This window comes from Aulostomus chinensis, chromosome 9, assembly GCF_037954235.1.
Source record: "Aulostomus chinensis isolate RoL2024-O1b breed Wild chromosome 9, RoL_Achi_v1.0, whole genome shotgun sequence".
Taxonomy (NCBI): domain Eukaryota; kingdom Metazoa; phylum Chordata; class Actinopteri; order Syngnathiformes; family Aulostomidae; genus Aulostomus; species Aulostomus chinensis.
Genome location: NC_141328.1, coordinates 15,289,067 through 15,312,663, shown reverse-complemented (window position 1 = coordinate 15,312,663; position 23,597 = coordinate 15,289,067). Strand labels below are relative to the sequence as shown.

Genomic DNA, 23,597 nt, shown 5'->3' with positions numbered 1-23,597 from the left:
GAAGGAATGGGAGAATGGTCAACACCGCATGGAGGTCCCGATTTTGACATGGACAGGACATGTGGTATGGAGATAATTATTAACTAGCAAGGTAGACGTGAAAGGGATGATGTTGACGGGCAGAACTCACATGACCCCACTCAATTACATCTGTCAGCGCAGGCAAAAAAGCCAAGCTCAATCGCCTGGGTTGTAAAAGCCATGAGATCCAGAAAAATGCCATAGAAGAGTGCAAATTGCCTACGCTGAGACTTTAATTGTAGAAAGAAAGTACTTCCTGAGAGTCACTCCCAAATTTCGCCTGATCTGATTGAAAAGGAGGTCAAGGTTTCCCATGCTGTCTAACGATGCCATACTAATGCATTGGCCGGGAATCGAAGCCGGGTCAACTGCTTGGAAGGTAGCTATGCTCACCACTATACCACCAATGCACCACATGCCCCTTCAAGGACGACATAAGCTTCATGTCACAAGATAATTGGGTCAAAAATAGGCTCAATTTTCACCTGTACATTGCTGAAGGTGTGAAAACCCGCCAGAAAAGCAGGCATCAAACGCTAGCCGCAGGGCACCCTTGGGTTCCATGGTGTAATGGTCAGCACTCTGGACTCTGAATCCAGTGATCCGAGTTCAAGTCTCGGTGGAACCTCGTTCGAGTCTGCTGTTCAACCTGCTGAAGCAATCACTGGTTACAGACGTTAAAATTGATTAAAAACACACATAAAGAGGGGCAAAAAAAGGCCCCGAGAGAAGTTCCGCTTCCCTGTGCAATGCACAGCATTTTCCGTCAACTCAGCGTTGCTTCTTCATGTTGCATCTTCCTGGCCACCAAAACGGCAGCTATCTCTTCCATGGACACTCTCAAATTCATGTGAATAGTGCATGGCCGATTACAACACCTTCAACCACTGCACTCGAGCGATAAGGAAATCTGGCTTCAGGTGAGGTGCTGTCGTTGGCATTGACGGACACCTTTTTAGTTAATGGGTGGGCAGAATGTGAGCACAGTCCAAAGACAAGAATGCCGAGAGGTCAAGGTGATGGACTGCCAGCTCATTATTTGCTACCACATGCATTGTAGAACCCCACCTTCTTGCTATGATGACATTCGCAGGGGAACCTTTCCTGCCAATCCAGCTGACGAGCGTTTAGGTCCACTGTCCTCCTCCTTTCCATGGAAAAGAACCTCTCCCATTTGCTCCTTTTTAACATCGTTCTTCTCAATAGGCTCTTTTCTCCGTAACAAAAAATAAGTGGTACCTTCTTTCATAGAAGACTTGGGCTGTCTCCTACTTTCAAGCCTTTAATCTTTCTGACACAAAAGTTAAAATAATACCCCCACACATTTCAAAAGGACGGAATGGGAGAATGGTCAACACCGCATGGAGGTGCCGATTTTGACATGGACAGGACATGTGGTATTGAGATAATTATTAACTTGCAAGGTAGACGTGAAAGGGATGATGTTGACGGGCAGAACTCACATGACCCCGCTCAATTACTTCTGTCAGCGCAAGCACCCAAGCCAAGCTCAATCTCCTGGGTTGTAAAAGCCATGAGATCCAGAAAAATGCCATAGAAGAGTGCAAATTGCCTACGCTGAGACTTTAATTGTAGAAAGAAAGTACTTCCTGAGAGTCAGTCCCAAATTTCGCCCGATCTGATTGAAAAGGAGGCCAAGGTTTCCCTCACTGTGTCACTATGCAAGACTAATGCATTGGCCAGGAATGGAACCCGGGTCAACTGCTTGGAAGGCAGCTATTCTCACCACTATACCACCAATGCACCACATGCCCCTTCAAGGATGACATAAGCTTCATGTCACAAGATAATTGGGTCAAAAATAGGCTCAATTTTCACCTGTTCATTGCTGAAGGTGTGAAAACCCGCCAGAAAAGCAGGCATCAAACGCTAGCCGCAGGGCACCCTTGGGTTCCATGGTGTAATGGTCAGCACTCTGGACTCTGAATCCAGTGATCCGAGTTCAAGTCTCGGTGGAACCTCGTTTGGAGTCTGCTTTTTAACCTGCTGAAGAAATCACTGGTTACAGATGTTGAAATGGATGAAAAGCACACATAAAGAGGGGCAAAATTTGCCCCGCGAGAAGTTCCGCTTCCCTGTACAACACATGGCATTTTCTGTCAACTCAGCGTTGCTCCTTCCTGCCGCATCTTCCTGACCACCAAAACGGCAGCCATCTTTTCCAAGGACAGTCTCAAATTCATGTGAATAGTGCATGGCCGATTACACCACCTTCAACCACTGCACTCGAGCGATAAGGAAATCTGGCTTAAGGTGAGGTGCTGTCGTTGGCATTGACGGACACCTTTTTAGTTGATGGGTGGGAAGAATGTGAGCACAGTCCAAAGACAAGAATGCCGAGAGGTCAAGGTGATGGACTGCCAGCTCATTATTTGCTACCACATGCATTGTAGAACCCCACCTTCTTGCTATGATGACATTCGCAGGGGAACCTTTCCTGCCAATCCAGCTGACGAGCGTTTAGGTCCACTGTCCTCCTCCTTTCCATGGAAAAGAACCTCTCCCATTTGCTCCTTTTTAACATCTTTTGTTCTCAATAGGCTCTTTTCTCCGTAACACGATATCAGCGGTACCTTCTTTCATAGAAGACTTGGGATGTCTCCTATTTTAAAGCCTTTAATCTTTCTGACACAAAAGTTAAAATAATACCCCCACACTTTTCAAAAGGACGGAATGGGAGAATGGTCAACACCGCATGGAGGTGCCGATTTTGACATGGACAGGACATGTGGTATTGAGATAATTATTAACTAGCAAGGTAGACGTGAAAGGGATGATGTTGACGGGCAGAACTCACATGACCCCGCTCAATTACATCTGTCAGCGCAAGCACCCAAGCCAAGCTCAATCTCCTGGGTTGTAAAAGCCATGAGATCCAGAAAAATGCCATAGAAGAGTGCAAATTGCCTACGCTGAGACTTTAATTGTAGAAAGAAAGTACTTCCTGAGAGTCACTCCCAAATTTCGCCCGATCTGATTGAAAAGGGGGCCCAGGTTTCCCACACTGTGTCACTATGCTATACTAATGCATTGGCCGGGAATCGAAGCCGGGTCAACTGGTTGGAAGGTAGCTATGCTCACCACTATACCACCAATGCACCACATGCCCCTTCAAGGACGACATAAGCTTCATGTCACAAGATAATTGGGTCAAAAATAGGCTCAATTTTCACCTGTACATTGCTGAAGGTGTGAAAACCCGCCAGAAAAGCAGGCATCAAACGCTAGCCGCAGGGCACCCTTGGGTTCCATGGTGTAATGGTCAGCACTCTGGACTCTGAATCCAGTGATCCGAGTTCAAGTCTCGGTGGAACCTCGTTCGAGTCTGCTGTTCAACCTGCTGAAGCAATCACTGGTTACAGACGTTAAAATTGATTAAAAACACACATAAAGAGGGGCAAAAAAAGGCCCCGAGAGAAGTTCCGCTTCCCTGTACAACGCACAGCATTTTCCGTCAACTCAGCGTTGCTTCTTCATGTTGCATCTTCCTGGCCACCAAAACGGCAGCCATCTCTTCCATGGACACTCTCAAATTCATGTGAATAGTGCATGGCCGAATACAACACCTTCAACCACTGCACTCGAGCGATAAGGAAATCTGGCTTCAGGTGAGGTGCTGTCGTTGGCATTGACGGACACCTTTTTAGTTGATGGGTGGGCAGAATGTGAGCACAGTCCAAAGACAAGAATGCCGAGAGGTCAAGGTGATGGACTGCCAGCTCATTATTTGCTACCACATGCATTGTAGAACCCCACCTTCTTGCTATGATGACATTCGCAGGGGAACCTTTCCTGCCAATCCAGCTGACGAGCGTTTAGGTCCACTGTCCTCCTCCTTTCCATGGAAAAGAACCTCTCCCATTTGCTCCTTTTTAACATCGTTCTTCTCAATAGGCTCTTTTCTCCGTAACAAAAAATAAGTGGTACCTTCTTTCATAGAAGACTTGGGCTGTCTCCTACTTTCAAGCCTTTAATCTTTCTGACACAAAAGTTAAAATAATACCCCCACACTTTTCAAAAGGACGGAATGGGAGAATGGTCAACACCGCATGGAGGTGCCGATTTTGACATGGACAGGACATGTGGTATTGAGATAATTATTAACTTGCAAGGTAGACGTGAAAGGGATGATGTTGACGGGCAGAACTCACATGACCCCGCTCAATTACTTCTGTCAGCGCAAGCACCCAAGCCAAGCTCAATCTCCTGGGTTGTAAAAGCCATGAGATCCAGAAAAATGCCATAGAAGAGTGCAAATTGCCTACGCTGAGACTTTAATTGTAGAAAGAAAGTACTTCCTGAGAGTCAGTCCCAAATTTTGCCCGATCTGATTGAAAAGGAGGCCAAGGTTTCCCTCACTGTGTCACTATGCAAGACTAATGCATTGGCCAGGAATGGAACCCGGGTCAACTGCTTGGAAGGCAGCTATTCTCACCACTATACCACCAATGCACCACATGCCCCTTCAAGGATGACATAAGCTTCATGTCACAAGATAATTGGGTCAAAAATAGGCTCAATTTTCACCTGTTCATTGCTGAAGGTGTGAAAACCCGCCAGAAAAGCAGGCATCAAACGCTAGCCGCAGGGCACCCTTGGGTTCCATGGTGTAATGGTCAGCACTCTGGACTCTGAATCCAGTGATCCGAGTTCAAGTCTCGGTGGAACCTCGTTTGGAGTCTGCTGTTTAACCTGCTGAAGAAATCACTGGTTACAGATGTTGAAATGGATGAAAAGCACACATTAAGAGGGGCAAAGAAAGGCCCCGAGAGAAGTTCCGCTTCCCTGTACAACGCACAGCATTTTCCGTCAACTCGGCGTTGCTTCTTCATGTTGCATCTTCCTGGCCACCAAAACGGCAGCCATCTCTTCCATGGACACTCTCAAATTCATGTGAATAGTGCATGGCCGATTACACCACCTTCAACCACTGCACTCGAGCGATAAGGAAATCTGGCTTAAGGTGAGGTGCTGTCGTTGGCATTGACGGACACCTTTTTAGTTGATGGGTGGGCAGAATGTGAGCACAGTCCAAAGACAAGAATGCCGAGAGGTCAAGGTGATGGATTGCCAGCTCATTATTTGCTACCACATGCATTGTAGAACCCCACCTTCTTGCTATGATGACATTTGCAGGGGAACCTTTCCTGCCAATCCAGCTGACGAGCGTTTAGGTCCACTGTCCTCCTCCTTTCCATGGAAAAGAACCTCTCCCATTTGCTCCTTTTTAACATCTTTTGTTCTCAATAGGCTCTTTTCTCCGGAACACGAAATCAGCGGTACCTTCTTTCATAGAAGACTTGGGATGTCTCCTATTTTCAAGCCTTTAATCTTTCTGACACAAAAGTTAAAATAATACCCCCACACTTTTCAAAAGGACGGAATGGGAGAATGGTCAACACCGCATGGAGGTGCAGATTTTGACATGGACAGGACATGTGGTATTGAGATAATTATAAACTAGCAAGGCAGACGTGAAAGGGATGATGTTGACGGGCAGAACTCACATGACCCCGCTCAATTACATCTGTCAGCGCAGGCAAAAAAGCCAAGCTCAGTCTCCTGGGTTGTAAAAGCCTTGAGATCCAGAAAAATGCCATAGAAGAGTGCAAATTGCCTACGCTGAGACTTTAATTGTAGAAAGAAAGTACTTCCTGAGAGTCAGTCCCAAATTTCGCCCGATCTGATTGAATAGGGGGCCAAGGTTTCCCACACTGTGTCACTATGCTGTACTAATGCATTGGCCGGGAATCGAACCCGGGTCAACTGCTTGGAAGGCAGCTATGCTCACCACTATACCACCAATGCACCACATGCCCCTTCAAGGACGACATAAGCTTCATGTCACAAGATAATTGGGTCAAAAATAGGCTCAATTTTCACCTGTTCATTGCTGAAGGTGTGAAAACCCGCCATAAAAGCAGGCATCAAACGCTAGCCGCAGGGCACCCTTGGGTTCCATGGTGTAATGGTCAGCACTCTGGACTCTGAATCCAGTGATCCGAGTTCAAGTCTCGGTGGAACCTCGTTCGAGTCTGCTGTTTAACCTGCTGAAGCAATCACTGGTTACAGACGTTAAAATGGTTTAAAAAAACACATCAAGAGGGGAAAAAAAAGGCCCCGAGAGAAGTTCCGCTTCCCTGTACAACGCACAGCATTTTCCGTCAACTCGGCGTTGCTTCTTCATGTTGCATCTTCCTGGCCACCAAAACGGCAGCCATCTCTTCCATGGACAGTCTCAAATTCATGTGAATAGTGCATGGCCGATTACACCACCTTCAACCACTGCACTTGAGCGATAAGGAAATCTGGCTTCAGGTGAGGTGCTGTCGTTGGCATTGACGGACACCTTTTTAGTTGATGGGTGGGCAGAATGTGAGCACAGTCCAAAGACAAGAATGCCGAGAGGTCAAGGTGATGGACTGCCAGCTCATTATTTGCTACCACATGCATTGTAGAACCCCACCTTCTTGCTATGATGACATTCGCAGGGGAACCTTTCCTGCCAATCCAGCTGACGAGCGTTTAGTTCCACTGTCCTCCTCGTTTCCATGGAAAAGCACCTCTCCCATTTGCTCCTTTTTAATATCTTTTGTTCTCAATAGGCTCTTTTCTCCGTAACACGAAATCAGCGGTACCTTCTTTCATAGAAGACTTGGGATGTCTCCTATTTTCAAGCCTTTAATCTTCCTGACACAAAAGAAAAAAATGATACCCCCACACTTTTCAAAAGGAAGGAATGGGAGAATGGTCAACACCGCATGGAGGTCCCGATTTTGACATGGACAGGACATGTGGTATGGAGATAATTATTAACTAGCAAGGTAGACGTGAAAGGGATGATGTTGACGGGCAGAACTCACATGACCCCGCTCAATTACATCTGTCAGCGCAGGCAAAAAAGCCAAGCTCAGTCGCCTAGGTTGTAAAAGCCATGAGATCCAGAAAAATGCCATAGAAGAGTGCAAACTGCCTACGCTGAGACTTTTATTGTAGAAAGAAAGTACTTCCTGAGAGTCAGTCCCAAATTTCGCCCGATCTGATTGAAAAGGAGGTCAAGGTTTCCCATGCTGTGTCACAATGCTATACTAATGCATTGGCCAGGAATCGAACCCGGGTCAACTGCTTGGACGGCAGCTATGCTCACCACTATACCACCAATGCACCACATGCCTGTCAAGGATGACATAAGCTTCATGTCACAAGATAATTGGGTCAAATATAGACTCAATTTTCACCTGTTCATTGCTGAAGGTGTGAAAACCCGCCAGAAAAGCAGGCATCAAACGCTAGCCGCACGGCACCCTTGGGTTCCATGGTGTAATGGTCAGCCCTCTGGACTCTGAATCCAGTGATCCGAGTTCACGTCTCGGTGGGACCTCGTTTGGAGTCTGCTGTTTTACCTGCTGAAGCAATCACTGGTTACAGATGTTGAAATGGATGAAAAGCACACATAAAGAGGGGTAAAAATGGCCCCGCGAGAAGTTCTGCTTCCCTGTACAACACACAGCATTTTCTGTCAACTCAGCGTTACTTCTTCCTGCCGCATCTTCTTTGACCACCAAAACGGCGGCCATCTCTTCCATGGACACTCTCAAATTCATGTGAATAGTGCATGGCCGATTACACCACCTTTAACCACTGCACTTGAGCGATAAGGAAATCTGGCTTAAGGTGAGGTGCTATTGTTGGCATTCACAGACACCTTTTTAGTTGATGGGTGGGCAGAATGTGAGCACAGTCCAAAGACAAGAATGCCGAGCGGTCAAGGTGATGGAATGCCAGCTCATTATTTGCTACCACATGCATTGTAGAACCCCACCTTCTTGCTATGATGACATTCGCAGGGGAACCTTTCCTGCCAATCCAGCTGACGGGCGTTTAGGTCCACTGTCCTCCTCCTTTCCATGGAAAAGAACCTCTCCCATTTGCTCCTTTTTAACATCGTTCTTCTCAATAGGCTCTTTTCTCCGTAACAAAAAATAAGTGGTACCTTCTTTCATAGAAGACTTGGGATGTCTCCTATTTTAAAGCCTTTAATCTTTCTGACACAAAAGTTAAAATAATACCCCCACACTTTTCAAAAGGACGGAATGGGAGAATGCTCAACACCGCATGGAGGTGCCGATTTTGACATGGACAGGACATGTGGTATTGAGATAATTATTAACTAGCAAGGTAGACGTGAAAGGGATGATGTTGACGGGCAGAACTCACATGACCCCGCTCAATTACATCTGTCAGCGCAAGCACCCAAGCCAAGCTCAATCTCCTGGGTTGTAAAAGCCATGAGATCCAGAAAAATGCCATAGAAGAGTGCAAATTGCCTACGCTGAGACTTTAATTGTAGAAAGAAAGTACTTCCTGAGAGTCAGTCCCAAATTTCGCCCGATCTGATTGAAAAGGAGGCCCAGGTTTCCCACACTGTGTCACTATGCTATACTAATGCATTGGCCGGGAATCGAACCCGGGTCAACTGCTTGGAAGGCAGCTATGCTCACCACTATACCACCAATGCACCACATGCCCCTTCAAGGACGACATAAGCTTCATGTCACAAGATAATTGGGTCAAAAATAGGCTCAATTTTCACCTGTTCATTGCTGAAGGTGTGAAAACCCGCCAGAAAAGCAGGCATCAAACGCTAGCCGCAGGGCACCCTTGGTTTCCATGGTGTAATGGTCAGCACTCTGGACTCTGAATCCAGTGATCCGAGTTCAAGTCTTGGTGGGACCTCGTTTGGAGTCTGCTGTTTTACCTGCTGAAGCAATCACTGGTTACAGACGTTAAAATGGATTAAAAGCACACATCAAGAGGGGCAAAAAAAGGCCCAGAGAGAAGTTCCGCTTCCCTGTACAACGCACACAATTTTCCGTCAACTCAGCGTTACTTCTTCCTGTTGCATCTTCCTGGCCACCAAAACGGCAGCCATCTCTTCCATGGACAGTCTCAAATTCATGTGAATAGTGTATGGCCGATGACACCACCTTCAACCACTGCACTCGAGCGATAAGGAAATCTGGCTTAAGGTGAGGTGCTATCGTTGGCATTGACGTACACCTTTTTAGTTGATGGGTGGGCAGAATTTGAGCACAGTCCAAAGACAAGAATGCCGAGAGGTCAAGGTGATGGACTGCCAGCTCATTGTTTGCTACCACATGCATTGTAGAACCCCACCTTCTTGCTATGATGACTTTCGCAGGGGAACCTTTCCTGCCAATCCAGCTGACGAGCGTTTAGGTCCACTGTCCTCCTCCTTTCCATGGAAAAGAACCTCTCCCATTTGCTCCTTTTTAACATCGTTCTTCTCAATAGGCTCTTTTCTCCGTAACAAAAAATAAGTGGTACCTTCTTTCATAGAAGACTTGGGCTGTCTCCTATTTTCAAGCCTTTAATCTTTCTGACACAAAAGTTAAAATATTACCCCCACACTTTTCAAAAGGACGGAATGGGAGAATGGTCAACACCGCATGGAGGTGCCGATTTTGACATGGACAGGACATGTGGTATTGAGATAATTATTAACTTGCAAGGTAGACGTGAAAGGGATGATGTTGACGGGCAGAACTCACATGACCCCGCTCAATTACTTCTGTCAGCGCAAGCACCCAAGCCAAGCTCAATCTCCTGGGTTGTAAAAGCCATGAGATCCAGAAAAATGCCATAGAAGAGTGCAAATTGCCTACGCTGAGACTTTAATTGTAGAAAGAAAGTACTTCCTGAGAGTCAGTCCCAAATTTCGCCCGATCTGATTGAAAAGGGGGCCAAGGTTTCCCACACTGTGTCACTATGCTGTACTAATGCATTGGCCGGGAATCGAACCCGGGTCAACTGCTTGGAAGGCAGCTATGCTCACCACTATACCACCAATGCACCACATGCCCCTTCAAGGACGACATAAGCTTCATGTCACAAGATAATTGGGTCAAAAATAGGCTCAATTTTCACCTGTTCATTGCTGAAGGTGTGAAAACCCGCCATAAAAGCAGGCATCAAACGCTAGCCGCAGGGCACCCTTGGGTTCCATGGTGTAATGGTCAGCACTCTGGACTCTGAATCCAGTGATCCGAGTTCAAGTCTCGGTGGGACCTCGTTTGGAGTCTGCTGTTTAACCTGCTGAAGCAATCACTGGTTACAGACGTTAAAATGGTTTAAAAAAACACATCAAGAGGGGCAAAAAAAGGCCCCGAGAGAAGTTCCGCTTCCCTGTACAACGCACAGCATTTTCCGTCAACTCGGCGTTGCTTCTTCATGTTGCATCTTCCTGGCCACCAAAACGGCAGCCATCTCTTCCATGGACACTCTCAAATTCATGTGAATAGTGCATGGCCGATTACACCACCTTCAACCACTGCACTCGAGCGATAAGGAAATCTGGCTTAAGGTGAGGTGCTGTCGTTGGCATTGACGGACACCTTTTTAGTTGATGGGTGGGCAGAATGTGAGCACAGTCCAAAGACAAGAATGCCGAGAGGTCAAGGTGATGGACTGCCAGCTCATTATTTGCTACCACATGCATTGTAGAACCCCACCTTCTTGCTATGATGACATTCGCAGGGGAACCTTTCCTGCCAATCCAGCTGACGAGCGTTTAGGTCCACTGTCCTCCTCGTTTCCATGGAAAAGCACCTCTCCCATTTGCTCCTTTTTAATATCTTTTGTTCTCAATAGGCTCTTTTCTCCGTAACACGAAATCAGCGGTACCTTCTTTCATAGAAGACTTGGGATGTCTCCTATTTTCAAGCCTTTAATCTTCCTGACACAAAAGAAAAAAATGATACCCCCACACTTTTCAAAAGGAAGGAATGGGAGAATGGTCAACACCGCATGGAGGTCCCGATTTTGACATGGACAGGACATGTGGTATGGAGATAATTATTAACTAGCAAGGTAGACGTGAAAGGGATGATGTTGACGGGCAGAACTCACATGACCCCGCTCAATTACATCTGTCAGCGCAGGCAAAAAAGCCAAGCTCAATCGCCTAGGTTGTAAAAGCCATGAGATCCAGAAAAATGCCATAGAAGAGTGCAAACTGCCTACGCTGAGACTTTTATTGTAGAAAGAAAGTACTTCCTGAGAGTCAGTCCCAAATTTCGCCCGATCTGATTGAAAAGGAGGTCAAGGTTTCCCATGCTGTGTCAAAATGCTATACTAATGCATTGGCCAGGAATCGAACCCGGGTCAACTGCTTGGACGGCAGCTATGCTCACCACTATACCACCAATGCACCACATGCTTGTCAAGGATGACATAAGCTTCATGTCACAAGATAATTGGGTCAAATATAGACTCAATTTTCACCTGTTCATTGCTGAAGGTGTGAAAACCCGCCAGAAAAGCAGGCATCAAACGCTAGCCGCACGGCACCCTTGGGTTCCATGGTGTAATGGTCAGCCCTCTGGACTCTGAATCCAGTGATCCGAGTTCAAGTCTCGGTGGGACCTCGTTTGGAGTCTGCTGTTTTACCTGCTGAAGCAATCACTGGTTACAGATGTTGAAATGGATGAAAAGCACACATAAAGAGGGGTAAAAATGGCCCCGCGAGAAGTTCTGCTTCCCTGTACAACACACAGCATTTTCTGTCAACTCAGCGTTACTTCTTCCTGCCGCATCTTCTTTGACCACCAAAACGGCGGCCATCTCTTCCAAGGACAGTCTAAAATTCATGTGAATAGTGCATGGCCGATTACACCACCTTTAACCACTGCACTTGAGCGATAAGGAAATCTGGCTTAAGGTGAGGTGCTATTGTTGGCATTCACAGACACCTTTTTAGTTGATGGGTGGGCAGAATGTGAGCACAGTCCAAAGACAAGAATGCCGAGCGGTCAAGGTGATGGAATGCCAGCTCATTATTTGCTACCACATGCATTGTAGAACCCCACCTTCTTGCTATGATGACATTCGCAGGGGAACCTTTCCTGCCAATCCAGCTGACGGGCGTTTAGGTCCACTGTCCTCCTCATTTCCATGGAAAAGCACCTCTCCCATTTGCTCCTTTTTAACATCTTTTGTTCTCAATAGGCTCTTTTCTCCGTAACACGATATCAGCGGTACCTTCTTTCATAGAAGACTTGGGATGTCTCCTATTTTAAAGCCTTTAATCTTTCTGACACAAAAGTTAAAATAATACCCCCACACTTTTCAAAAGGACGGAATGGGAGAATGCTCAACACCGCATGGAGGTGCCGATTTTGACATGGACAGGACATGTGGTATTGAGATAATTATTAACTAGCAAGGTAGACGTGAAAGGGATGATGTTGACGGGCAGAACTCACATGACCCCGCTCAATTACATCTGTCAGCGCAAGCACCCAAGCCAAGCTCAATCTCCTGGGTTGTAAAAGCCATGAGATCCAGAAAAATGCCATAGAAGAGTGCAAATTGCCTACGCTGAGACTTTAATTGTAGAAAGAAAGTACTTCCTGAGAGTCAGTCCCAAATTTCGCCCGATCTGATTGAAAAGGAGGCCCAGGTTTCCCACACTGTGTCACTATGCTATACTAATGCATTGGCCGGGAATCGAACCCGGGTCAACTGCTTGGAAGGCAGCTATGCTCACCACTATACCACCAATGCACCACATGCCCCTTCAAGGACGACATAAGCTTCATGTCACAAGATAATTGGGTCAAAAATAGGCTCAATTTTCACCTGTTCATTGCTGAAGGTGTGAAAACCCGCCAGAAAAGCAGGCATCAAACGCTAGCCGCAGGGCACCCTTGGGTTCCATGGTGTAATGGTCAGCACTCTGGACTCTGAATCCAGTGATCCGAGTTCAAGTCTTGGTGGGACCTCGTTTGGAGTCTGCTGTTTTACCTGCTGAAGCAATCACTGGTTACAGACGTTAAAATGGATTAAAAGCACACATCAAGAGGGGCAAAAAAAGGCCCAGAGAGAAGTTCCGCTTCCCTGTACAACGCACACAATTTTCCGTCAACTCAGCGTTACTTCTTCCTGTTGCATCTTCCTGGCCACCAAAACGGCAGCCATCTCTTCCATGGACAGTCTCAAATTCATGTGAATAGTGTATGGCCGATGACACCACCTTCAACCACTGCACTCGAGCGATAAGGAAATCTGGCTTAAGGTGAGGTGCTATCGTTGGCATTGACGTACACCTTTTTAGTTGATGGGTGGGCAGAATTTGAGCACAGTCCAAAGACAAGAATGCCGAGAGGTCAAGGTGATGGACTGCCAGCTCATTGTTTGCTACCACATGCATTGTAGAACCCCACCTTCTTGCTATGATGACTTTCGCAGGGGAACCTTTCCTGCCAATCCAGCTGACGAGCGTTTAGGTCCACTGTCCTCCTCCTTTCCATGGAAAAGAACCTCTCCCATTTGCTCCTTTTTAACATCGTTCTTCTCAATAGGCTCTTTTCTCCGTAACAAAAAATAAGTGGTACCTTCTTTCATAGAAGACTTGGGCTGTCTCCTATTTTCAAGCCTTTAATCTTTCTGACACAAAAGTTAAAATATTACCCCCACACTTTTCAAAAGGACGGAATGGGAGAATGGTCAACACCGCATGGAGGTGCCGATTTTGACATGGACAGGACATGTGGTATTGAGATAATTATTAACTTGCAAGGTAGACGTGAAAGGGATGATGTTGACGGGCAGAACTCACATGACCCCGCTCAATTACTTCTGTCAGCGCAAGCACCCAAGCCAAGCTCAATCTCCTGGGTTGTAAAAGCCATGAGATCCAGAAAAATGCCATAGAAGAGTGCAAATTGCCTACGCTGAGACTTTAATTGTAGAAAGAAAGTACTTCCTGAGAGTCAGTCCCAAATTTCGCCCGATCTGATTGAAAAGGGGGCCAAGGTTTCCCACACTGTGTCACTATGCTGTACTAATGCATTGGCCGGGAATCGAACCCGGGTCAACTGCTTGGAAGGCAGCTATGCTCACCACTATACCACCAATGCACCACATACCCCTTCAAGGACGACATAAGCTTCATGTCACAAGATAATTGGGTCAAAAATAGGCTCAATTTTCACCTGTTCATTGCTGAAGGTGTGAAAACCCGCCATAAAAGCAGGCATCAAACGCTAGCCGCAGGGCACCCTTGGGTTCCATGGTGTAATGGTCAGCACTCTGGACTCTGAATCCAGTGATCCGAGTTCAAGTCTCGGTGGGACCTCGTTTGGAGTCTGCTGTTTAACCTGCTGAAGCAATCACTGGTTACAGACGTTAAAATGGTTTAAAAAAACACATCAAGAGGGGCAAAAAAAGGCCCCGAGAGAAGTTCCGCTTCCCTGTACAACGCACAGCATTTTCCGTCAACTCGGCGTTGCTTCTTCATGTTGCATCTTCCTGGCCACCAAAACGGCAGCCATCTCTTCCATGGACACTCTCAAATTCATGTGAATAGTGCATGGCCGATTACACCACCTTCAACCACTGCACTCGAGCGATAAGGAAATCTGGCTTAAGGTGAGGTGCTGTCGTTGGCATTGACGGACACCTTTTTAGTTGATGGGTGGGCAGAATGTGAGCACAGTCCAAAGACAAGAATGCCGAGAGGTCAAGGTGATGGACTGCCAGCTCATTATTTGCTACCACATGCATTGTAGAACCCCACCTTCTTGCTATGATGACATTCGCAGGGGAACCTTTCCTGCCAATCCAGCTGACGAGCGTTTAGGTCCACTGTCCTCCTCGTTTCCATGGAAAAGCACCTCTCCCATTTGCTCCTTTTTAATATCTTTTGTTCTCAATAGGCTCTTTTCTCCGTAACACGAAATCAGCGGTACCTTCTTTCATAGAAGACTTGGGATGTCTCCTATTTTAAAGCCTTTAATCTTTCTGACACAAAAGTTAAAATAATACCCCCACACTTTTCAAAAGGAAGGAATGGGAGAATGGTCAACACCGCATGGAGGTCCCGATTTTGACATGGACAGGACATGTGGTATGGAGATAATTATTAACTAGCAAGGTAGACGTGAAAGGGATGATGTTGACGGGCAGAACTCACATGACCCCGCTCAATTACATCTGTCACCGCAGGCAAAAAAGCCAAGCTCAATCGCCTAGGTTGTAAAAGCCATGAGATCCAGAAAAATGCCATAGAAGAGTGCAAACTGCCTACGCTGAGACTTTTATTGTAGAAAGAAAGTACTTCCTGAGAGTCAGTCCCAAATTTCGCCCGATCTGATTGAAAAGGAGGTCAAGGTTTCCCATGCTGTGTCAAAATGCTATACTAATGCATTGGCCAGGAATCGAACCCGGGTCAACTGCTTGGACGGCAGCTATGCTCACCACTATACCACCAATGCACCACATGCTTGTCAAGGATGACATAAGCTTCATGTCACAAGATAATTGGGTCAAATATAGACTCAATTTTCACCTGTTCATTGCTGAAGGTGTGAAAACCCGCCAGAAAAGCAGGCATCAAACGCTAGCCGCACGGCACCCTTGGGTTCCATGGTGTAATGGTCAGCCCTCTGGACTCTGAATCCAGTGATCCGAGTTCAAGTCTCGGTGGGACCTCGTTTGGAGTCTGCTGTTTTACCTGCTGAAGCAATCACTGGTTACAGATGTTGAAATGGATGAAAAGCACACATAAAGAGGGGTAAAAATGGCCCCGCGAGAAGTTCTGCTTCCCTGTACAACACACAGCATTTTCTGTCAACTCAGCGTTACTTCTTCCTGCCGCATCTTCTTTGACCACCAAAACGGCGGCCATCTCTTCCAAGGACAGTCTAAAATTCATGTGAATAGTGCATGGCCGATTACACCACCTTTAACCACTGCACTTGAGCGATAAGGAAATCTGGCTTAAGGTGAGGTGCTATTGTTGGCATTCACAGACACCTTTTTAGTTGATGGGTGGGCAGAATGTGAGCACAGTCCAAAGACAAGAATGCCGAGCGGTCAAGGTGATGGAATGCCAGCTCATTATTTGCTACCACATGCATTGTAGAACCCCACCTTCTTGCTATGATGACATTCGCAGGGGAACCTTTCCTGCCAATCCAGCTGACGGGCGTTTAGGTCCACTGTCCTCCTCATTTCCATGGAAAAGCACCTCTCCCATTTGCTCCTTTTTAACATCTTTTGTTCTCAATAGGCTCTTTTCTCCGTAACACGATATCAGCGGTACCTTCTTTCATAGAAGACTTGGGATGTCTCCTATTTTAAAGCCTTTAATCTTTCTGACACAAAAGTTAAAATAATACCCCCACACTTTTCAAAAGGACGGAATGGGAGAATGGTCAACACCGCATGGAGGTGCCGATTTTGACATGGACAGGACATGTGGTATTGAGATAATTATTAACTAGCAAGGTAGACGTGAAAGGGATGATGTTGACGGGCAGAACTCACATGACCCCGCTCAATTACATCTGTCAGCGCAAGCACCCAAGCCAAGCTCAATCTCCTGGGTTGTAAAAGCCATGAGATCCAGAAAAATGCCATAGAAGAGTGCAAATTGCCTACGCTGAGACTTTAATTGTAGAAAGAAAGTACTTCCTGAGAGTCAGTCCCAAATTTCGCCCGATCTGATTGAAAAGGAGGCCCAGGTTTCCCACACTGTGTCACTATGCTATACTAATGCATTGGCCGGGAATCGAACCCGGGTCAACTGCTTGGAAGGCAGCTATGCTCACCACTATACCACCAATGCACCACATTCCCCTTCAAGGACGACATAAGCTTCATGTCACAAGATAATTGGGTCAAAAATAGGCTCAATTTTCACCTGTTCATTGCTGAAGGTGTGAAAACCCGCCAGAAAAGCAGGCATCAAACGCTAGCCGCAGGGCACCCTTGGGTTCCATGGTGTAATGGTCAGCACTCTGGACTCTGAATCCAGTGATCCGAGTTCAAGTCTTGGTGGGACCTCGTTTGGAGTCTGCTGTTTTACCTGCTGAAGCAATCACTGGTTACAGACGTTAAAATGGATTAAAAGCACACATCAAGAGGGGCAAAAAAAGGCCCAGAGAGAAGTTCCGCTTCCCTGTACAACGCACACAATTTTCAGTCAACTCAGCGTTACTTCTTCCTGTTGCATCTTCCTGGCCACCAAAACGGCAGCCATCTCTTCCATGGACAGTCTCAAATTCATGTGAATAGTGTATGGCCGATGACACCACCTTCAACCACTGCACTCGAGCGATAAGGAAATCTGGCTTAAGGTGAGGTGCTATCGTTGGCATTGACGTACACCTTTTTAGTTGATGGGTGGGCAGAATTTGAGCACAGTCCAAAGACAAGAATGCCGAGAGGTCAAGGTGATGGACTGCCAGCTCATTGTTTGCTACCACATGCATTGTAGAACCCCACCTTCTTGCTATGATGACTTTCGCAGGGGAACCTTTCCTGCCAATCCAGCTGACGAGCGTTTAGGTCCACTGTCCTCCTCCTTTCCATGGAAAAGAACCTCTCCCATTTGCTCCTTTTTAACATCGTTCTTCTCAATAGGCTCTTTTCTCCGTAACAAAAAATAAGTGGTACCTTCTTTCATAGAAGACTTGGGCTGTCTCCTATTTTCAAGCCTTTAATCTTTCTGACACAAAAGTTAAAATATTACCCCCACACTTTTCAAAAGGACGGAATGGGAGAATGGTCAACACCGCATGGAGGTGCCGATTTTGACATGGACAGGACATGTGGTATTGAGATAATTATTAACTTGCAAGGTAGACGTGAAAGGGATGATGTTGACGGGCAGAACTCACATGACCCCGCTCAATTACTTCTGTCAGCGCAAGCACCCAAGCCAAGCTCAATCTCCTGGGTTGTAAAAGCCATGAGATCCAGAAAAATGCCATAGAAGAGTGCAAATTGCCTACGCTGAGACTTTAATTGTAGAAAGAAAGTACTTCCTGAGAGTCAGTCCCAAATTTCGCCCGATCTGATTGAAAAGGGGGCCAAGGTTTCCCACACTGTGTCACTATGCTGTACTAATGCATTGGCCAGGAATCGAACCCGGGTCAACTGCTTGGAAGGCAGCTATGCTCACCACTATACCACCAATGCACCACATGCCCCTTCAAGGACGACATAAGCTTCATGTCACAAGATAATTGGGTCAAAAATAGGCTCAATTTTCACCTGTTCATTGCTGAAGGTGTGAAAACCCGCCAGAAAAGCAGGCATCAAACGCTAGCCGCAGGGCACCCTTGGGTTCCATGGTGTAATGGTCAGCACTCTGGACTCTGAATCCAGTGATCCGAGTTCAAGTCTTGGTGGGACCTCGTTTGGAGTCTGCTGTTTTACCTGCTGAAGCAATCACTGGTTACAGACGTTAAAATGGATTAAAAGCACACATCAAGAGGGGCAAAAAAAGGCCCAGAGAGAAGTTCCGCTTCCCTGTACAACGCACACAATTTTCCGTCAACTCAGCGTTACTTCTTCCTGTTGCATCTTCCTGGCCACCAAAACGGCAGCCATCTCTTCCATGGACAGTCTCAAATTCATGTGAATAGTGTATGGCCGATGACACCACCTTCAACCACTGCACTCGAGCGATAAGGAAATCTGGCTTAAGGTGAGGTGCTATCGTTGGCATTGACGTACACCTTTTTAGTTGATGGGTGGGCAGAATTTGAGCACAGTCCAAAGACAAGAATGCCGAGAGGTCAAGGTGATGGACTGCCAGCTCATTGTTTGCTACCACATGCATTGTAGAACCCCACCTTCTTGCTATGATGACTTTCGCAGGGGAACCTTTCCTGCCAATCCAGCTGACGAGCGTTTAGGTCCACTGTCCTCCTCCTTTCCATGGAAAAGAACCTCTCCCATTTGCTCCTTTTTAACATCGTTCTTCTCAATAGGCTCTTTTCTCCGTAACAAAAAATAAGTGGTACCTTCTTTCATAGAAGACTTGGGCTGTCTCCTATTTTCAAGCCTTTAATCTTTCTGACACAAAAGTTAAAATAATACCCCCACACTTTTCAAAAGGACGGAATGGGAGAATGGTCAACACCGCATGGAGGTGCCGATTTTGACATGGACAGGACATGTGGTATTGAGATAATTATTAACTTGCAAGGTAGACGTGAAAGGGATGATGTTGACGGGCAGAACTCACATGACCCCGCTCAATTACTTCTGTCAGCGCAAGCACCCAAGCCAAGCTCAATCTCCTGGGTTGTAAAAGCCATGAGATCCAGAAAAATGCCATAGAAGAGTGCAAATTGCCTACGCTGAGACTTTAATTGTAGAAAGAAAGTACTTCCTGAGAGTCAGTCCCAAATTTCGCCCGATCTGATTGAAAAGGGGGCCAAGGTTTCCCACACTGTGTCACTATGCTGTACTAATGCATTGGCCGGGAATCGAACCCGGGTCAACTGCTTGGAAGGCAGCTATGCTCACCACTATACCACCAATGCACCACATGCCCCTTCAAGGACGACATAAGCTTCATGTCACAAGATAATTGGGTCAAAAATAGGCTCAATTTTCACCTGTTCATTGCTGAAGGTGTGAAAACCCGCCATAAAAGCAGGCATCAAACGCTAGCCGCAGGGCACCCTTGGGTTCCATGGTGTAATGGTCAGCACTCTGGACTCTGAATCCAGTGATCCGAGTTCAAGTCTCGGTGGGACCGTGTTTGGATTCTGCTGTTTAACCTGCTGAAGCAATCACTGGTTACAGACGTTAAAATGGATTAAAAACACACATCAAGAGGGGAAAAAAAGGCCCCGAGAGAAGTTCCGCTTCCCTGTACAACACACAGCATTTTCCGTGAACTCAGCGTGACTTCGTCCTGTTGCATCTTCCTGGCAACCAAAACGGCAGCCATCTCTTCCATAGACAGTCTCAAATTCATGTGAATACTGCATGGCCGATTACACCACCTTCAACCCCGCACTCGAGCGATAAGGAAATCTGGCTTAAGGTGAGGTGCTATCGTTGGCATTCACGGACACCTTTTTAGTTGATGGGTGGGTAGAATGTGAGCACAGTCAAAAGCCAAGAATGCCGAGAGGTCAAGGTGATGGACTGCCAGCTCATTTTTTGCTACCACATGCATTAAAGAACGCCACCTTCCTGCTATGATGACATTCGCAGGGGAACCTTTCCTGCCAATCCAGCTGTTGAGCGTTTAGGTCGACTGTCCTCCTCGTTTCCATGGAAAAGAACCTCTCCCATTTGCTCCATTTTAACATTGTTGTTCTCAATAGGCTCTTTTCTCCGTAACACGAAATCAGCGGTACCTTCTTTCATAGAAGACTTGGGATGTCTCCTATTTTCAAGCCTTTAATCTTCCTGACACAAAAGCAAAAATAATACCCCCACACTTTTCAAAAGGACGGAATGGGAGAATGGTCAACACCGCATGGAGGTCCCGATGTTGTCATGGACAGGACATGTGGTATAGAGACAATTATTAACTAGCAAGGTAGACGTGAAAGGGATGATGTTGACATGCAGAACTCACATGACCCCGCTCAATTACATCTGTCAGCCTAGGCAACCAAGCCAAGCTCAATCTCCTGGGTTGTAAAAGCCATGAGATCCAGAAAAATGCCATTGAAGAGTGCAAATTGCCTACGCTGAGACTTTAATTGTATAAAGAAAGTCCTTGCTGAGAGTCACTCCCAAATTTCGCCCGATCTGATTGAAAAGGAGGTCAAGGTTTCCCACACTGTGTCACTATGCTATACTAATGCATTGGCCGGGAATCGAACCCAGGTCAACTGCTTGGAAGGCAGCTATGCTCACCACTATACCACCAATGCACCACATGCCGCTTCAAGGACGACATAAGCTTCATGTCACAAGATAATTGGGTCAAAAATAGACTCAATTTCCACCTGTTCATTGCTGAAGGTGTGATAACCCGCCAGAAAAGCAGGCATCAAACGCTAACCGCAGAGCACCCTTGGGCTCCATGGTGTAATGGTCAGCCCTCTGGACTCTGAATCCAGTGATCTGAGTTCAAGTCTTGGTGGGACCTCGTTTGGAGTCTGCTGTTTTACCTGCTGAAGCATTCACTGGTTACAGACGTTAAAATGGATTAAAAGCACACATCAAGAGGGGCAAAAAAAGGCCCAGAGAGAAGTTCCGCTTCCCTGTACAACGCACACAATTTTCCGTCAACTCAGCGTTACTTCTTCCTGTTGCATCTTCCTGGCCACCAAAACGGCAGCCATCTCTTCCATGGACAGTCTCAAATTCATGTGAATAGTGTATGGCCGATGACACCACCTTCAACCACTGCACTCGAGCGATAAGGAAATCTGGCTTAAGGTGAGGTGCTATCGTTGGCATTGACGGACACCTTTTTAGTTGATGGGTGGGCAGAATGTGAGCACAGTCCAAAGACAAGAATGCCGAGAGGTCAAGGTGATGGACTGCCAGCTCATTGTTTGCTACCACATGCATTGTAGAACCCCACCTTCTTGCTATGATGACATTCGCAGGGGAACCTTTCCTGCCAATCCAGCTGACGAGCGTTTAGCTCCACTGTCCTCCTCGTTTCCATGGAAAAGCACCTCTCCCATTTGCTCCTTTTTAACATCTTTTGTTCTCAATAGGCTCTTTTCTCCGTAACACGAAATCAGCGGTACCTTCTTTCATAGAAGACTTGGGATGTCTCCTATTTTCAAGCCTTTAATCTTTCTGACACAAAAGTTAAAATAATACCCCCACACTTTTCAAAAGGACGGAATGGGAGAATGGTCAACACCGCATGGAGGTGCCGATTTTGACATGGACAGGACATGTGGTATTGAGATAATTATTAACTAGCAAGGTAGACGTGAAAGGGATGATGTTGACGGGCAGAACTCACATGACCCCGCTCAATTACATCTGTCAGCGCAAGCACCCAAGCCAAGCTCAATCTCCTGGGTTGTAAAAGCCATGAGATCCAGAAAAATGCTTTAGAAGAGTGCAAATTGCCTACGCTGAGACTTTAATTGTAGAAAGAAAGTACTTCCTGAGAGTCAGTCCCAAATTTTGCCCGATCTGATTGAAAAGGAGGCCAAGGTTTCCCTCACTGTGTCACTATGCTATACTAATGCATTGGCCAGGAATCGAACCCGGGTCAACTGCTTGGAAGGCAGCTATGCTCACCACTATACCACCAATGCACCACATGCCCCTTCAAGGATGACATAAGCTTCATGTCACAAGATAATTGGGTCAAAAATAGGCTCAATTTTCACCTGTTCATTGCTGAAGGTGTGAAAACCCGCCAGAAAAGCAGGCATCAAACGCTAGCCGCAGGGCACCCTTGGGTTCCATGGTGTAATGGTCAGCACTCTGGACTCTGAATCCAGTGATCCGAGTTCAAGTCTCGGTGGGACCTCGTTTGGAGTCTGCTGTTTAACCTGCTGAAGAAATCACTGGTTACAGATGTTGAAATGGATGAAAAGCACACATAAAGAGGGGCAAAAATTGCCCCGCGAGAAGTTCCGCTTCCCTGTACAACACACAGCATTTTCTGTCAACTCAGCGTTACTTCTTCCTGCCGCATCTTCCTGACCACCAAAACGGCAGCCATCTTTTCCAAGGACAGTCTCAAATTCATGTGAATAGTGCATGGCCGATTACACCACCTTCAACCACTGCACTCGAGCGATAAGGAAATCTGGCTTAAGGTGAGGTGCTGTCGTTGGCATTGACGGACACCTTTTTAGTTGATGGGTGGGAAGAATGTGAGCACAGTCCAAAGACAAGAATGCCGAGAGGTCAAGGTGATGGACTGCCAGCTCATTATTTGCTACCACATGCATTGTAGAACCCCACCTTCTTGCTATGATGACATTCGCAGGGGAACCTTTCCTGCCAATCCAGCTGACGAGCGTTTAGGTCCACTGTCCTCCTCCTTTCCATGGAAAAGAACCTCTCCCATTTGCTCCTTTTTAACATCGTTATTCTCAATAGGCTCTTTTCTCCGTAACAAAAAATAAGTGGTCCCTTCTTTCATAGAAGACTTGGGCTGTCTCCTATTTTCAAGCCTTTAATCTTTCTGACACAAAAGTTAAAATAATACCCCCACATTTTTCAAAAGGACGGAATGGGAGAATGGTCAACACCGCATGGAGGTGCCGATTTTGACATGGACAGGACATGTGGTATTGAGATAATCATTAACTAGCAAGGTAGACGTGAAAGGGATGATGTTGACGGGCAGAACTCACATGACCCCGCTCAATTACATCTGTCAGCGCAAGCACCCAAGCCAAGCTCAATCTCCTGGGTTGTAAAAGCCATGAGATCCAGAAAAATGCCATAGAAGAGTGCAAATTGCCTACGCTGAGACTTTAATTGTAGAAAGAAAGTACTTCCTGAGAGTCAGTCCCAAATTTCGCCCGATCTGATTGAAAAGGAGGCCAACATTTCCCACACTGTGTCACTATGCTATACTAATGCATTGGCCAGGAATCGAACCCAGGTCAACTGCTTGGAAGGCAGCTACGCTCACCACTATACCACCAATGCACCACATGCCTCTTCAAGGACGACATAACCTTCATGTCACAAGATAATTGGGTCAAAAATAGGCTCAATTTTCACCTGTTCATTGCTGAAGGTGTGAAAACCCGCCATAAAAGCAGGCATCAAACGCTAGC

At 46.5% G+C, this 23,597-nt stretch overlaps 32 non-coding genes across 32 annotated transcripts; 15 read left to right on the top strand and 17 right to left on the bottom strand.

Annotated features, from left to right (window-relative positions):
- Positions 1-359: 359 nt before the first annotated feature.
- On the bottom strand, positions 360-431 carry trnag-ucc (transfer RNA glycine (anticodon UCC)). Its single transcript has one exon. It is a non-coding gene; the product is annotated as a tRNA-Gly (tRNA).
- Positions 432-577: 146 nt separating this feature from the next.
- On the top strand, positions 578-649 carry trnaq-cug (transfer RNA glutamine (anticodon CUG)). The gene has a single exon. It is a non-coding gene; the product is annotated as a tRNA-Gln (tRNA).
- Positions 650-1,713: 1,064 nt separating this feature from the next.
- Positions 1,714-1,785, bottom strand: trnag-ucc (transfer RNA glycine (anticodon UCC)). The gene has a single exon. It is a non-coding gene; the product is annotated as a tRNA-Gly (tRNA).
- Positions 1,786-1,931: 146 nt separating this feature from the next.
- On the top strand, positions 1,932-2,003 carry trnaq-cug (transfer RNA glutamine (anticodon CUG)). The gene has a single exon. It is a non-coding gene; the product is annotated as a tRNA-Gln (tRNA).
- A 1,283-nt stretch (positions 2,004-3,286) lies between these two features.
- trnaq-cug (transfer RNA glutamine (anticodon CUG)) lies at positions 3,287-3,358 on the top strand. The gene has a single exon. It is a non-coding gene; the product is annotated as a tRNA-Gln (tRNA).
- A 1,064-nt stretch (positions 3,359-4,422) lies between these two features.
- trnag-ucc (transfer RNA glycine (anticodon UCC)) lies at positions 4,423-4,494 on the bottom strand. Its single transcript has one exon. It is a non-coding gene; the product is annotated as a tRNA-Gly (tRNA).
- Positions 4,495-4,640: 146 nt separating this feature from the next.
- trnaq-cug (transfer RNA glutamine (anticodon CUG)) lies at positions 4,641-4,712 on the top strand. Its single transcript has one exon. It is a non-coding gene; the product is annotated as a tRNA-Gln (tRNA).
- Positions 4,713-5,778: 1,066 nt separating this feature from the next.
- trnag-ucc (transfer RNA glycine (anticodon UCC)) lies at positions 5,779-5,850 on the bottom strand. Its single transcript has one exon. It is a non-coding gene; the product is annotated as a tRNA-Gly (tRNA).
- Positions 5,851-5,996: 146 nt separating this feature from the next.
- On the top strand, positions 5,997-6,068 carry trnaq-cug (transfer RNA glutamine (anticodon CUG)). Its single transcript has one exon. It is a non-coding gene; the product is annotated as a tRNA-Gln (tRNA).
- Positions 6,069-7,134: 1,066 nt separating this feature from the next.
- Positions 7,135-7,206, bottom strand: trnag-ucc (transfer RNA glycine (anticodon UCC)). The gene has a single exon. It is a non-coding gene; the product is annotated as a tRNA-Gly (tRNA).
- A 1,282-nt stretch (positions 7,207-8,488) lies between these two features.
- On the bottom strand, positions 8,489-8,560 carry trnag-ucc (transfer RNA glycine (anticodon UCC)). Its single transcript has one exon. It is a non-coding gene; the product is annotated as a tRNA-Gly (tRNA).
- A 145-nt stretch (positions 8,561-8,705) lies between these two features.
- trnaq-cug (transfer RNA glutamine (anticodon CUG)) lies at positions 8,706-8,778 on the top strand. Its single transcript has one exon. It is a non-coding gene; the product is annotated as a tRNA-Gln (tRNA).
- Positions 8,779-9,843: 1,065 nt separating this feature from the next.
- trnag-ucc (transfer RNA glycine (anticodon UCC)) lies at positions 9,844-9,915 on the bottom strand. Its single transcript has one exon. It is a non-coding gene; the product is annotated as a tRNA-Gly (tRNA).
- Positions 9,916-10,061: 146 nt separating this feature from the next.
- trnaq-cug (transfer RNA glutamine (anticodon CUG)) lies at positions 10,062-10,133 on the top strand. Its single transcript has one exon. It is a non-coding gene; the product is annotated as a tRNA-Gln (tRNA).
- Positions 10,134-11,200: 1,067 nt separating this feature from the next.
- Positions 11,201-11,272, bottom strand: trnag-ucc (transfer RNA glycine (anticodon UCC)). Its single transcript has one exon. It is a non-coding gene; the product is annotated as a tRNA-Gly (tRNA).
- A 145-nt stretch (positions 11,273-11,417) lies between these two features.
- On the top strand, positions 11,418-11,489 carry trnaq-cug (transfer RNA glutamine (anticodon CUG)). Its single transcript has one exon. It is a non-coding gene; the product is annotated as a tRNA-Gln (tRNA).
- Positions 11,490-12,555: 1,066 nt separating this feature from the next.
- On the bottom strand, positions 12,556-12,627 carry trnag-ucc (transfer RNA glycine (anticodon UCC)). Its single transcript has one exon. It is a non-coding gene; the product is annotated as a tRNA-Gly (tRNA).
- A 146-nt stretch (positions 12,628-12,773) lies between these two features.
- On the top strand, positions 12,774-12,845 carry trnaq-cug (transfer RNA glutamine (anticodon CUG)). Its single transcript has one exon. It is a non-coding gene; the product is annotated as a tRNA-Gln (tRNA).
- Positions 12,846-13,910: 1,065 nt separating this feature from the next.
- On the bottom strand, positions 13,911-13,982 carry trnag-ucc (transfer RNA glycine (anticodon UCC)). The gene has a single exon. It is a non-coding gene; the product is annotated as a tRNA-Gly (tRNA).
- A 146-nt stretch (positions 13,983-14,128) lies between these two features.
- Positions 14,129-14,200, top strand: trnaq-cug (transfer RNA glutamine (anticodon CUG)). Its single transcript has one exon. It is a non-coding gene; the product is annotated as a tRNA-Gln (tRNA).
- Positions 14,201-15,266: 1,066 nt separating this feature from the next.
- Positions 15,267-15,338, bottom strand: trnag-ucc (transfer RNA glycine (anticodon UCC)). Its single transcript has one exon. It is a non-coding gene; the product is annotated as a tRNA-Gly (tRNA).
- Positions 15,339-15,483: 145 nt separating this feature from the next.
- On the top strand, positions 15,484-15,555 carry trnaq-cug (transfer RNA glutamine (anticodon CUG)). The gene has a single exon. It is a non-coding gene; the product is annotated as a tRNA-Gln (tRNA).
- A 1,066-nt stretch (positions 15,556-16,621) lies between these two features.
- trnag-ucc (transfer RNA glycine (anticodon UCC)) lies at positions 16,622-16,693 on the bottom strand. The gene has a single exon. It is a non-coding gene; the product is annotated as a tRNA-Gly (tRNA).
- A 146-nt stretch (positions 16,694-16,839) lies between these two features.
- trnaq-cug (transfer RNA glutamine (anticodon CUG)) lies at positions 16,840-16,911 on the top strand. The gene has a single exon. It is a non-coding gene; the product is annotated as a tRNA-Gln (tRNA).
- Positions 16,912-17,976: 1,065 nt separating this feature from the next.
- trnag-ucc (transfer RNA glycine (anticodon UCC)) lies at positions 17,977-18,048 on the bottom strand. The gene has a single exon. It is a non-coding gene; the product is annotated as a tRNA-Gly (tRNA).
- A 146-nt stretch (positions 18,049-18,194) lies between these two features.
- trnaq-cug (transfer RNA glutamine (anticodon CUG)) lies at positions 18,195-18,266 on the top strand. Its single transcript has one exon. It is a non-coding gene; the product is annotated as a tRNA-Gln (tRNA).
- A 1,065-nt stretch (positions 18,267-19,331) lies between these two features.
- On the bottom strand, positions 19,332-19,403 carry trnag-ucc (transfer RNA glycine (anticodon UCC)). Its single transcript has one exon. It is a non-coding gene; the product is annotated as a tRNA-Gly (tRNA).
- A 146-nt stretch (positions 19,404-19,549) lies between these two features.
- On the top strand, positions 19,550-19,621 carry trnaq-cug (transfer RNA glutamine (anticodon CUG)). Its single transcript has one exon. It is a non-coding gene; the product is annotated as a tRNA-Gln (tRNA).
- A 1,063-nt stretch (positions 19,622-20,684) lies between these two features.
- Positions 20,685-20,756, bottom strand: trnag-ucc (transfer RNA glycine (anticodon UCC)). The gene has a single exon. It is a non-coding gene; the product is annotated as a tRNA-Gly (tRNA).
- Positions 20,757-22,040: 1,284 nt separating this feature from the next.
- Positions 22,041-22,112, bottom strand: trnag-ucc (transfer RNA glycine (anticodon UCC)). The gene has a single exon. It is a non-coding gene; the product is annotated as a tRNA-Gly (tRNA).
- Positions 22,113-22,258: 146 nt separating this feature from the next.
- Positions 22,259-22,330, top strand: trnaq-cug (transfer RNA glutamine (anticodon CUG)). The gene has a single exon. It is a non-coding gene; the product is annotated as a tRNA-Gln (tRNA).
- A 1,064-nt stretch (positions 22,331-23,394) lies between these two features.
- trnag-ucc (transfer RNA glycine (anticodon UCC)) lies at positions 23,395-23,466 on the bottom strand. Its single transcript has one exon. It is a non-coding gene; the product is annotated as a tRNA-Gly (tRNA).
- Between the last annotated feature and the right edge of the window lie 131 nt (positions 23,467-23,597).